Raw genomic sequence first — 13,220 nt, forward strand, 5'->3', positions numbered from 1 at the left:
TTTTGTGAGATTCTTTTGTATTTTTTGTATTTATCTTTTATTTTATGTGCATTGGTGTGAAGGTGTCAGATCCCCTGGAACTGGATTTTCAGACAGTTGTGAGCTGTCATGTGGGTGCTGGGAATTGAACCCGGGTCCTCTGGAAGAGCAGTCAGTGCTCTTAACCGCTGAGCCATTTCTCCAACCCCCTCTTTTGTATTTTTTTAAATTACTTTTATTTTATGCATTGGTGTGCATGTATGTCTCTGTGAGGGTGTCAGATCTTGGAGTTACAAACAGTTGTGAGCTGCCATGTGGGTGCTGGGAATTAAATTTCGGTCCCCTAAGAGAACAGCCAGTTCTTTTAGCTGCTGAGCCATCTCTCCGGCCCCTGTGAGATTCTTTTGTTAAAGATAATTTCACAAAAAAGTAAAATACATTAAACAAAGCTACTTTGGAATCTGATGGGATAAGAAAAAACAAGACAAGACTACTCTACTCTCTCTATATAAATATATAGAAGCATAATCGGAACTAAAAAAAATTGTCTCAACTACACAAATGACCACCAGAACATCTCTATCGTGGTAATGGAGACTGTCACTTCCTTTCCAAGTATAGGTTTTGCTGTGGGATAACCCTTCTGTATGATGTGAATATTGCTCTCATTGGTTGATAATAAAAACTGCTTTGATCTATATAGTAAGGCAGACTATAGCTAAGCAGGAAAACCAAACTGAATACAGAGAGAAAGAAAGGTGGAGTTGAAGGAGACTTGAGCTAGCCACCCAAAGAGATTCCAGCCATTAGCCAAACAAGCAGGTGTGTAGAAAATGAAGCAACACCGGGCAGTGGTGGTGCACACCTTTAATTCCAGCACGTGAGAGGCAGAGGCAGGTGGATCTCTGTGAAATTCAAGGCCAGCTTGGTCTTCAGAGCAAGTGCCAGGACAGGCTCCAGAAGCTACACAAGAAACCCTGTCTCGAAAATAAATTTTAAAAAAGATCAAAAGGAAAAAAAGAGAAAGAAAATGACTTAGCAAGCCTTGAGCCATGTGGCAAAGTAGAAATAGAAATATGGGTTAATTTAAATGTAAGTTAGCTAGCAATAAGCCTAAGTTGAGCATTAGTAATTAATATAAGCCTGTGAATGATTATTTGGAAGCAGCTATAGGACAAGAACTTCCATTTACAGTTATAGCTTCTTCCCTGTTTTCTGCTTCTAGATAAGACTTAAGGGACCAGTCACAGAAGCATCCCTACTTTGTAAAAACATCCACTCCACAGCAAAGCCCCACTTCCCTGAAGCCTCTGCATTTCACCCTTCAGTTAAGCTGTTCCCAGGGCCCACCTCTCCTTATGCATAACAGGTCAAAAAACCCAACTTTGGTGGATAATATGTGTGTTCCTTATATGCTTCTGCTGGGAGTTGTTAACAAGAGACAGGTAGAGGTGGCTCAGAGGTTAAGAGCACCAGCTACTCTTCCTGAGTCTAATTTCCAACAACCACATGGTGGCTCACAGCCATCTATAATGAGGTCTGGTACCCTCTTCTGGCATGCAGTCATAGATGCAGGCAGAACACCATATACATACTAAATACCTTTTTAAACGTATTTTTAACTTTTATTTTATTTTCATTAATGTTTCACCTGCATGTCTGTCTGTGTGAAGGTTTCAGATCTTGGAGTTACAGACAGTTGTTAGCTGTCATGTGAATGCCAGGAATTGAACCCAAGTCCTCTGGAAGAGCAGTTAGTGCTCTTAACCACTGAGCTATCTCCCCAGCCCCATAATAAATAAATCTTTAAAAAGAAAAAAAAAAGACAGGTACTAAGGCGGATGGGTAGAGTGAAGACACAGAGTTTCACCCTACCATTTACCTCACCGGCTGACTGAGCAAGGAATGTGAAGATCTGTAAGAGAAAGAACTGATTGTGGCAGAGTATTTCTTTGGAACATATTAGAGGGGGTCAGGTGGTGGTGGTGCACACATTACAGGGAGGGGCCCACGGGGATGGAGTACAAATAAGGAAATGTTTGAAATACAAGATATCTAACAAGTCTGTATTCCACCATATACACAACAGATGTGAGGAGATGTGGTCTCTGGCTAACCGGGCGTAGGACTTGAGATGAGTTTCTTACCATCTCTGAGATACAGAGCTCTCCCCTGAGGTGTAAGGATAACACTTAAGTAGACCTGGCTGTCCTGGAGTTCACTGCTATATAGGCCAGGCTGGCCTCGAATCCAGAGACCTTCCTGCCTCTGCCTCCAGAGTGCTAGGACCAAAGGTGTGCACCACCATGCTGTCATTATTTATTTATTTATTTACTTATTTATTTTAGTTTTTTGAGACAGGGTTTTTCTGTGTAACAGTCCTAGCTGTCCTAGAACTAGCTCTTGTAGACCAGGCTGGCCTCAAACTCACAGAGATTCACCTGCCTCTGCCTCCTGAGTGCTGGGATTAAAGGTGTGCACCACCACTGACCAGCTCATTTTTTTTATTTTTGAGACGATGTCTAGTGTAGCCCAGGTTGGCCTGAACATGTTTTGTAACTGAAGCTGGCCTTAAACTCCTGATCCTCCTGCCTTTACATACTGAACACTGGGATTATAGGTGTGTTCCACTGCACTAGCTATAAATAGTTGTGTTAGTATATACTGGGGATCTACCTTCTCTGAGGCTGGGCACTGAGGGAGCTAAAGATCAGCAGACCAGCCTCTGCCTTCCACAAGTAGGAGGCTGCCGAGAGCACCAGCAGTTCCGTTGCAAGGCTACTCAAAATGTCCCCAAATCCTCTTGGCGACATGATCAAGGGGACATTTACACACTTTCCTGGAAAGATCAATGGTTTCCAAGGAAAAAAGAGGGTTTTGAGGAGATCACTGTCCAGTGACCACAGACATAATGGTCACATACTTGGTCCTCTCCTGGAAGTGTTGAAGGGCCCTGGAATTCCTCTTGGCCCTCTATGTCTTGAGCTTTTCGCTCAGTAGAAGCAGGCACCGACCGACCCTGTAGTTTTCACCGGCAAAATGCAGAGACCATAGGGGTGGAGACTTGTCATTGGAATCCTCACTCAAAACCTGGAAAGAACGACCAGAAACCAGGACCACTGGTGAAAGAGGATGTCTGAGCAAGAGAACTCGTGCTGCTGAAAGGCAATGGAGGAAACAGGGATTTGATTGGGAGGCCCAGGCTCTCTGCTTCATGTCACATGATCGCACTGATTCCTCTTTGGTGTGGAAGAGGAAGACAGGTACCAATGACACCTAGATTTCTATACCATGAGAGAATCCGCCTGCTAGTAACCCAGACGTGCTAGAGTGAAGTTTTTCTGTGTACTTCTGGATTCCCTCCCGTTTCAGCTTTTTTTGTCCTCTTTTGTAAACTGGGTAAAATGCAAATCCCTAGAGTTGGGAGGATAAGCATAGAACATATTTTTTGTGACTATGTATTCACAGAAATATAAGAGTTTGGTCTATTATACTAGAAAAGAGGCAGTGTAAAAATCTCGTGTCCTGATCCTGCTCCCATCGTGGTGGCGCTGTCCATCATCAGGACCGAGTAATGAATGGCAGCTGTGTCGATTTTAAAACCATAGGGTTGAACAGAGAATCAACCTTCTTTGTCTATTGTCCGCTTTTGTCTTTTCCAAGGGGCTCTTAATATCAGACAGGTGTATGCGTGTTCCAAAATTTCCTTGAAGAAAACTAATTCCATGTGAAAATAACATCACACTGCGTACGGATGCTTTAGGCAGACAATGGCTCATCCCTGCAATACTGAACGCATATCCTAAAACCTTCATGTGTCTAGAGGAATGGGTCACTTCCTGCCCTGAGCGTAGCAATCTCACTGATAGACATTACCTTCCCTGCGTGCAGTAATTCAGCCTATGCCGCCACGATGGATAAAAGAATGTCCTTTGATTCTCACTGACAGGAAACCAGCCACCGAGCATCACATCCCGTTCCTTAGAACATAGGCCTCAAGAAATGGAAATACTTTTCCAGCTAAAGAAATCATTGCTCAATCTACAGGTTCAACTCAATGCCCATTAAAATCCCAGCAAAATTCTTCAAAGACCTCAAAAGAACGGTACTCAACTTCATATGGAAAAGCAAAAAACCCAGGATAGCCAAAACAATCCTGGGAAATAAAAAGAACTTCTGGAGGCATCACTATCCCTGACTTCAAACTCTATTACAGAGCTACAGTACTAAAAACAGCCTGGTACTGGCATAAGAACAGACAGGAGGACCAATGGAACCGAATAGAATACCTGGATATCAATCCACACAACTTCGAACACCTGATCTTTGACAACTAAGCAAAAAATATCAAATGGAAAAAAGAAAGCATATTTAACAAGTGGTGCTGGTGCTGGCACCACAATAGTTCTCCAGTCAATTATTGGTATTGGCCGTTTTCGAATAAGCCAATCGTAATGGTCAAGGAACAACCCCTCTTGTTTCTATGGGGCCCTCTCCTTTAAAAGTAGACTGTACCAGCTATTCGAGGTCTCTCGGCTTCCTGAATGCTGAGGGACCCTGTCATGACAGAATTAATAAAATCCTCATGCTTTTGCATCGGCTGTGGTATATGAGGTGGTCTCTGGGGGTAACTCCTCGGTTTGGACACTAGAGTCCAACAGTGTGTGCCTGGTGCCCACAGACATCAGAAAAGGGTATCCTTTGGGACAGGAATTACGGATGGTTGTGAGCCATCATTTGTGTGTGCTGGGAATCGAACCTGAGTTCTCTGCAAGAGCAGCAAGTGCTCTTAACCTCTGAGCCATCATCTCTCAAGATCCCTCTTTTTAATTTTTTTTTGTTGTTGTTGTTATGTTGTTTTTCGAGACAGGGTTTCTCTGTGTAACTTTGGAGCCTGTCCTGTAACTCGCTCTACAAACCAAGCTGGCCTCAAACTCAGAGATCCGCCTGCCTCTGCCTCCCGAGTGGTGGGATTAAAGGTGCGCACCACCACCCGGTTCTTTTTAATCTTTTAATTGATCTGGGACTGTCGAGTGGGACTTTCTTTCCCTTTGTCTTGTTCTTTCTTTATTCTTTTTTAAACAACTGCCTTCTGCATTTGCCTTATAAAGTCGGTGAGCCTCCAGAAGTCAGGGTGGAGGATGGACTCAGAACATGTCTAGATGCTGGAGGCCACGTGGCGCCACCTGGTGGCAGGGAGACCAGAGCCGGAACCTGAGCAATCGTCAATGACTTAACTGTTCAGGAAGGCTAAAGGCCAGTGCCCTTGGCAGGATCCCGGGCGCTCCTGCACGTCCCTAAGACACTCAGGTCATCGGTCTGAGGTCCTTTGGGGACGAAACTCTCAGGGGGCCTCTCAGTTACAAGTTCATGTTCTGAGGAAGGGCTTCCCGGACGTGCCCTCTGGGCTTCAGGCAGGGTTGCAGGGCATAGGGCAGTGCATGGTGCAGCTGGAGGCTGCACCTGAGCCTAGTCGGCTACACTGGCCAGGGCAAGCTCAGTTGAGAAGGGTGTGCTTGCCTTTTCCTCCCGGGCTCCTTAAAGTCTCCAAGTACTTGAAATCAGTGTAATAATGCCATGGGCCTCTGGGTATTTCTTTGTAACCTTGTTTCTCATCAGAAGGGGTTTAAAAGTTGGAATCACTTTACACGCCCCTCCCCTTTTACAGCATCACGCGGCAGGTTAACAGCCCCAGATCCTAGGCCAGCCAAATTAGCTGGACATTTTTCACTAAGGGTCTTTTGCACCTTGTCACCAGCCTCAAGCTGGCCGATAAGTCCTGCTTCCTGATGCTGGAGGGAGAAGGCACATATGTAGAGAGGGAAGACTGTCTGGGGCGGTGGCAGGGATGCTGTGTGCACGGTGCTCTAGGAGAGGTGGCCCCGCCAAAGGCTAGGTATCCACTCCCTTTCTACAGCACCAAGAAGGTTAGCAAGGTCAGGAGACATCTCTGCTAGGCAGGGTGAACCCACAGAACTTCAATGGCTATCTGGAGAGAAGACCACTCTGCAGTATGTAGTTAGCCTTAGGGCTAAGTCAATTCTGAAGGAAGGGCCATGCTGGGAAACTCTTCAGTGTGCAGGTCAGAAGTCACATGCTGCACAGTACCTTCTGCCACACGGGGCAGGTTCTGGATGCCCTAGAGGAAGGGCAGCCCCATCAAGGACAAGACAAGATCCCTCACTGAGAGCTGTCTGAAGAAAAACAGGTAAGAGTCTCTGGAGATCTCTCTGCCCAAGGGCTAGATGGGTTTACGTTGTAAACGAATTGTGTGTCACTGTGAAGAATCCAGATTCTGTCTGAGGGGTAAAATCACCGTGCCAGTCCAATTGAAGAAATTTGGCAAATATGTGTCTGAGCAGGAATGTGATGGTCGGCTCTGTCCCTTTAAGAGACAAGCCATGCCCACTCCCTCCCCTGTCCACTGAGGCAAGCTGATCTTCAGCTTCCAGCCTGAGTCCTTTCTTTTCTGTCTCTCTGTCTCTGTCTCTCTCTCGAAGAGGCAGCTTCTGTCTCTCCCTTCTCCCCTCCCCTCTCTGTTTCTCCCTCTGTTCTTCTCCCCTTTTCCCTTCTATAACCCACCAAATAAATATCAACCTCACTCTGCATGGTGTGCCTATCCATGTCTCTGTCTCTCACCCACCACATGGCTCCCTGCCTGGGACCAGCCACCTTCGGAGATCTGCAGCGTAGTCTCTCATGACATGCCCATCTGTCTGTCTCTCTTCATGGGACTCGCTGCCCCATTGAGGTCTCTCACCCACCATGTGGCTCCCTGCCTGGGACTTGTGGCCTGCTGCAGCCATTCGGAGAACTGTGCCATCCCTGCCTGGGACTGGCTGTTCTGGGGACCTGCTGCCAGCTTCCTGCTGCCACTTTGGGGACCTTCTGTGTGGTCTCAGGACCTGTTGCAGCCACTTGGGGACCTGCAGCATTTTACTTAAACCATAACAAGGAATATTTGTGCAGTCTTAGAGTGAGGGCTAAGTCACCCACGCTATGAAATTTTTGTCATCTAAGCATGGACAGGCTAAGCATAGGGCAACAGTGGTATAATTGCTGTAGCCTCTGGGGTCTGGGGAAGTAACTATGTTGGCAGGATCCAAAGGCTAAGGATCACACTGGGGGTCCAATAAATCCCTTCCCTTCTGGACTTCTTCTGATGAGTGTTAGTTACTTCCCTCATTGCTGTGAGAAAATACCCAAGATCAACTTACAGGAAGGCAAGGGTTGTGTGGAGCTGTGGTAGTCTCAGCCTGGCTGCTCACTTTGTGCTGAGTCAGGAAGAGCAATGAATGCTGATGCTCCACTCTGGCTCCTCCCACCTCAGTCAAACCTCTCTGGAAATGCCATCACAGACATGCCCCTGGTTTGTCTAAGTCCCAATCAGTTAAGATGACCGCATCATGAGATTGATCGTCACATGACTGTAAACCTTACAGGGTCTAGATTTAGTTTTTTTTGTAGGAAAGTTTTTTCATTGTATTCCATAGTTTCAATGTGAGCATGTTGTGCCCAGATCACAGGCAGAGACCCCTAAAACCAAAAAGGATACCAAGTCCCATATATAAAAGCAAAGAGCCTTTTTTCTTCTTCAAGTTTGAACTTGGACTCTCTATGTGTCCAATGCATTGGCATAATCAGAGAGCTTCCAACTCAGTTGGGTGGGGGGTTTTATAATAACAGAGGTTGGGGGTGAGGGATTTCTAAGGTTCAGAACCCCTGATTGACTGACATTTGTCTAGGGGTGTCTGGTGAAGGGGATGGGTGTGCTGGGCTAAGGGACATCGGGTGAAACTATCTACAATAATTGGAATGTTAACAATTTCCTTTGGATGGGCTGTTCCTGCGTGGTACCTGGGTAGTCTCAGTTTGTGGTCTTTCTTGGAATCAGGTATTGTCTTAGGGAAAACTACAGAGAGACTCATGGCTGGGTCCTACAGGCCAAAAGAAAAACCAATAAAGGAGATAATGCAGCTGGATGTTGTGGTCCACACCTTTAACCCCAGGCAGAGGCCGGTGGATCTCTGGGAGTTGGAGGCTAGCCTGGTCTACAGAGCAAGTTCCAGGACATTACACAGAGAAATCCTGGCTCAGAAAAAAAAAGAAAGAAAAGAAAAAGAAAAAGAAGGAAAGGAAAGGAAAAAAAAAGAAAAGAAAGGGCTAAGGCCAGAAGAGCTGAAGTCCCAGTGAAAGACCAGGATAGATCCAGACCCCCTAGCGGGAAGAGTAGAGCCAAAAATCTAGGTTAGCCGGTTCAGTGACTGTTCTAGGAACTGGCTGACCACAAAGTTAGATTATGATCTTGAGAACAATTTTGAGAAACGGGGAGTTACCCCCCTTGTGATTATCACTGGTATTTTAGAAATCTTCCAGTGACACCTTCCCTACCCACTTTGGGTTGTGGTTTCTTCCCTTAAAGACCCCTTCTCCCAGCTACTCAGGGTCGAACTCCTCTACCCCTGCATGGGATATGAGTCTCGGCCCCAGCACGCTGGTTCCTGTCAATAAACTTTGTGTGATTACAGCAAGGATGGTCTCTCGTGAGTTCTTGGGGGGTCGTGTTATACTGCAACTTGAGTGAGAGTCCCCCAACTCCAGGGGTCTTTCATCAGGACAGCTTGGGCTATATACAGCAAAAATAAATAAATAAAATTTAGCCAGACAGTGGTGGTCCACACCTTTAATCCCAGCACTATTTAGGCAGAGGCAGGAATTCCAATACAGATGGCTCCACAGACACTCAGTGCATTGGAGGTATTGTTCCTCAGGTAGGAATGGGCTTTGTAAAGTGATCCAGGTGCCCCGAACTTAGCTGGCACATCTGCATGCAGCCTGTGGGAAGTACAGGGTCTGATTCCCCCCCCCCCCCAATTTTGTAATGCAGGCCACAGAGTGAGTTCCAGGACAGACAAAGATACACAGAGAAACCCTGTCTTGAAAAACAAAAACAAACAAAACAAAACAAAACAAATCCTCCCCCGCTCCCCGTGTGTGTGTGTGTGTGTGTGTGTGTGTGTGTGTGCGCGTGCACGCGCGCGCGCCCGCCCTTAGAGGGCAGAAGAGGATGTTGATTCTCCTTGACCCACTCACTTAATGTAGGTGCTGGCATCTATATTCTGGTCCTCTGTAAGGGTAGCAAATGCTCTCACGGCTGACCCATCTCTCCAGCCCCAGATGAAGTCATCTTTTTAGAGCATCTGTGGTGGTGGTAGAAACACGCAGGTAGAACTCAGGATCTGACCTCTCTGGACGCCATTTGGATGAATAAGAGTTAGTAAATCATGCTACTATGGAGTTGGCTTCTCACTATGAGACCCTAAACCCATCTCTGGGCTTAGTCCTGGCTACCCCAGGAATCCTTCCCCTCAGAGTGTCCCTGCCGCGCTGATTTACCTAAGTGGTTTGCCCTGAGTGCAGGGAGCGGAGAGGAGTGCCCAACTGTATCTGGGCTGAGCTGGTGTTTTCCTGAGTATCCCCTTCGGCCAGGACTAGCCTTGGAGGAACGACTGCCCCAATGTTACTGATGCAGTGGAGAGCTTTCGGTTGCCTGAGAGACTCTAAGTCCTTGAGGGCAAGAGGCAGAGACTTATTACTCTAAATTTCCGGGCAGTTAATAAGAGTTTTCACCCTGTGGCCATTTGATAGATATTCGTTGCTGGTTCTTTTTCTGCCGCATAAATGGACAGGTTTCATCATCCAAGGAGTCTGTTCCATTTTGTGGCTGCTCGGGTTGGGACCCGGCTTCAGCAGAGGAACAGTCTTCCCACTGATGGCTGCTTTTGAGTTTAACGAGCTGATCGGAATCCTTAGGTACCGTGGTGTTAAGTGCGGTAGAAATAACGAGCTGGAAGGTAGGCAGAGAAAGGGCAAGTCCAAAATGTCTGCAGCCTGGCAACGGCACTTCCATGTTTACCTTAAGCCTTCAGGACTGTTTATCCCACGGTTCCGCTCTGTCTCCCTCCATTGACAATATAAATGCTTTCTACTTCCTTGTACACACAAGTGAAGAGGAATGCAGGTGCTGCCGACAGCTCTACTACTAACACGGGTGTGCTAAGGTACACATACTCTCCCTGTAATTATCCGTGAGGACAGAAAGTGTTCACTCTGGTTTTTCTGGTAGACTTCCTCTTGTCCCAAGTCACATTGCAATCTGTCTGGCAGAGATAAACGGCTGGTTCCTGGTTCTTCTCCACGCCACCACTAGGTAGTGGATTCAAGACAATTCCAGGACAGGTGACTCCACAGGCGCCCAGTGAGTTGGAGGCAGGCATTGTGCCTCAGGTAGGAATGGGCTTTGTAGAGTGATTCGGGTGCCCTGAGGAATAGAGGGCACATCTGCATGCAGCCCATGAGAAGAACAAGGTCTGGTTTCTTTTTCTTTCTAATTTTGTAACACAAGCTACAGAGGAACGCCTTTCTGGACTGGCAGCTCTCCTAACAGCCCCTCACTGGCATCAGCCTGCCTGTGCCAACCCAAACACCAGCCCCCGAGAACGGCTGCTCAGCTGTTTTCGTCTTACTCAAGGCAGCATGGAGGGGACTGAGCCAGATGCAACCCAAAGCAGAACCCTGGGCGTTTACGGGGCATGTTTCCACCTGGTTCATGCGGAGCTCCTTCACGGCACCCCTACAGCACTGGCAACTTCCCGTCTGACCCCTGTGTCCCTGTCCCTTTCACCTGAGAGCTAATCTTTATTCTACCAAATCTAACCTATCCTTGGAGGGTCAGAACAAATGTTGCCTGCTCCTCCAAAATCTGGAAGTTGGAGTCAGTCAAACCCACTTACCTTTACGGAAGAAACCAGAATTGGACCCATGGCCACCAACGCCATCAACCAGAATATGAAGATGGACAAATGACTGGTTTTCAGGAGAAAAAAAAAAATCAGAGGCGTTGCAAGAAGGGACACCGTGCTCCCCAGTGACGGTTCACTTGGTCCCTGAACCTCCTGATCTGCTCTGGGATGCAGAGAAGGCTTAAGAGGAAGGGAGAAGGGGGCTGGAGAGATGGCTTAGCCGTTAAGAGCACCAACTGCTGTTCCGGATAATTGGATTCCCAAGGGATCCAATGCCCCTTTTTGGTGTGCAGATATACATGTAAACAAAACACACACACACACACATATGCACATACATGCGCACGCACACACACACACACTATATATATATATACACGCTCGCGCACACATGTAAATAAAAATCTTAAAAAATAAAAAAGAGGAAGCGAGCGAGTGTACGGCCCAGGGGAAGGGGGTTGGCACCGCTGCCTGGAGGCCTTGGCTCCTGAGTGTAGGGATGATGGATTCATAGCATGATTCTTCATTTCCCCTTTCTCACAGCCCTCAGGGGCAGCACCTACTTCCTAATTCTATAATAGGACTTTGGAAAGTGGAATCAATGTCCTTTGGGGGCTGGCATTTGACTTTTAGTGAAATGTCCTCAAGTTTCATCCGTGTGACAGCATTCATCAGAATTTTCTTCTTGGAGCTGGAGAGATTGCTCAGAGGTTAAGAGCACTGGCTGCTCTTCCAGAGGTCCTGAGTTCAATTCCAACTTCTAGCAACAGCATGGTGGCTCTCAACCATCTATAATGAGATCTGGGGCCCTCTTCTGGTGGGCAGGCATACATGCAGGAAGAATACTGTGTACATAATAAAGAAAAAGTTTAAAAAGCTTTAATATTTATAACATATATAAAGAATTTTGACAATTAAACAGCAAAGGAAAAACAGCTCCAGAACTCGAACTTACAGTTTGCTAATGAGGACATACAAGTGGCCTAGGGGCCGTGAAAAGGTGCCAACCGTTACTCGGTATTGGGGGAAAGCACGGTGGGAGACTACTGCTCCCCGTCAGGGTAACCACTACCAAATAAAACCCAGAAAATAGTGCTGGAAAAGAAGTGGAGAAATAAGAACCGTTGGTGGGAATGTCAAATGGTACAGCTGGGAAGTTTTCTTTCTTTCTTTCTTTCTTTTTTTTAGGGGCCATGTTAATCTTTTCTGTATTGTTCCAGTTTTAGTATATGTGCTGCCGAAGCGAGCACAAAAGGGAAACTGGGGTGTGGGGACGTCGAGACAGGGTTTCTCAGTAACTATGGAGCCTGTCCTGGAACTAGCTAGCTCTTGTAGACCAGGCTGCCACGGGTGCTGGGAATAAAACCTGGGTCCTCTGAAAGAGCAGCAGTGTTCTTAGCTCCGGCCTTCTACAAGCATAATTTTCGTGATTTGAGTTTCGATGGGCAGGGCAGATAGACCCCAAGTAGAAACGTACCTTAAGAGCCAGACATGGTGATGCTTGCAATCTCAGCACTGGAGCACTGAGAAATGTGAGCTCCTAGCCAGCCTAGCCTGTACAGCACAAGTGTATCTCAGAACAAAAACAGGCGAAGTAAGGGCTGGACAGATAGTCCAGCGGCTAGGAGCACCAGCTGTTCTTGCACAGAACCTGAGTTCAGTTCTTAGTACCTGTATCAGGAGGCTCACAGCTGCCATTGTCTAGGATCTTTAGGCCTCTGCAGGTATTTAGATCTATGTGACAAACACATATATATATAAGCAATTATTTTTTTTTAAAAACTTTATTTAACTTTATTTCATGCACATTGGTATAATGATGTCAGATTCTCTTGAACTGGAGCTACAGACAGCTGCGAGCTGCCATGTGGGTGCTGGGAATTGAACCCGGGTCCTCTGGAGGAGCAGTCAGTGCTCTTAACCACTGAGCCATCTCACCAGCCCCAAGCAATTATTTTTTTAAAATGCAAGATAAAGCAGTTGTGGTAGTTCATGCCTTTAATTTCAGCACTTGAGAGAAAGAGGTAGGTAGATCTCTACATAATGAGTTCCAGGACAGTCAGAGCTAGCGAGAGAACTTGTCTCAAAAGACCAAAACAAGCAAGCAAGCAAGCGAACAAACAAAGAAGTCCAAAAACACCCCAGCAAGATAAAATCTAAAGTTAGTCGACAAAAGCACACTAGCCCTAGTGGGAGAGGCCACCTCTAGACAGGAAAACATGCACACGAATAAAACTATAAACTGAGTAGAATATACTGTAATAACAGAACACAGCTATGATATGAAATGAATTGCAACAAACCAAATAATTCAATACAATTATACCAAAAAGCAGGAGTAATTCCTTCTTGTTATCCGGCATTGTAGCTCAGGGCTCTCTGATGGTTGCAAAGTCATCATAGTCATGGTAGTCATAGTCCCTGTCTTTTGTTCTTTTC

General features: G+C 46.5%; 1 non-coding gene across 1 annotated transcript; it reads right to left on the reverse strand.

The window, feature by feature from the left end:
- Positions 1-11,925: 11,925 nt before the first annotated feature.
- On the reverse strand, positions 11,926-12,031 carry LOC125388338 (U6 spliceosomal RNA). Its single transcript, XR_015738234.1, has one exon. It is a non-coding gene; the product is annotated as a U6 spliceosomal RNA (small nuclear RNA).
- Between the last annotated feature and the right edge of the window lie 1,189 nt (positions 12,032-13,220).

This window comes from Myodes glareolus, chromosome 6, assembly GCF_982192425.1.
Source record: "Myodes glareolus chromosome 6, mMyoGla1.1, whole genome shotgun sequence".
NCBI classification, from domain to species: domain Eukaryota; kingdom Metazoa; phylum Chordata; class Mammalia; order Rodentia; family Cricetidae; genus Myodes; species Myodes glareolus.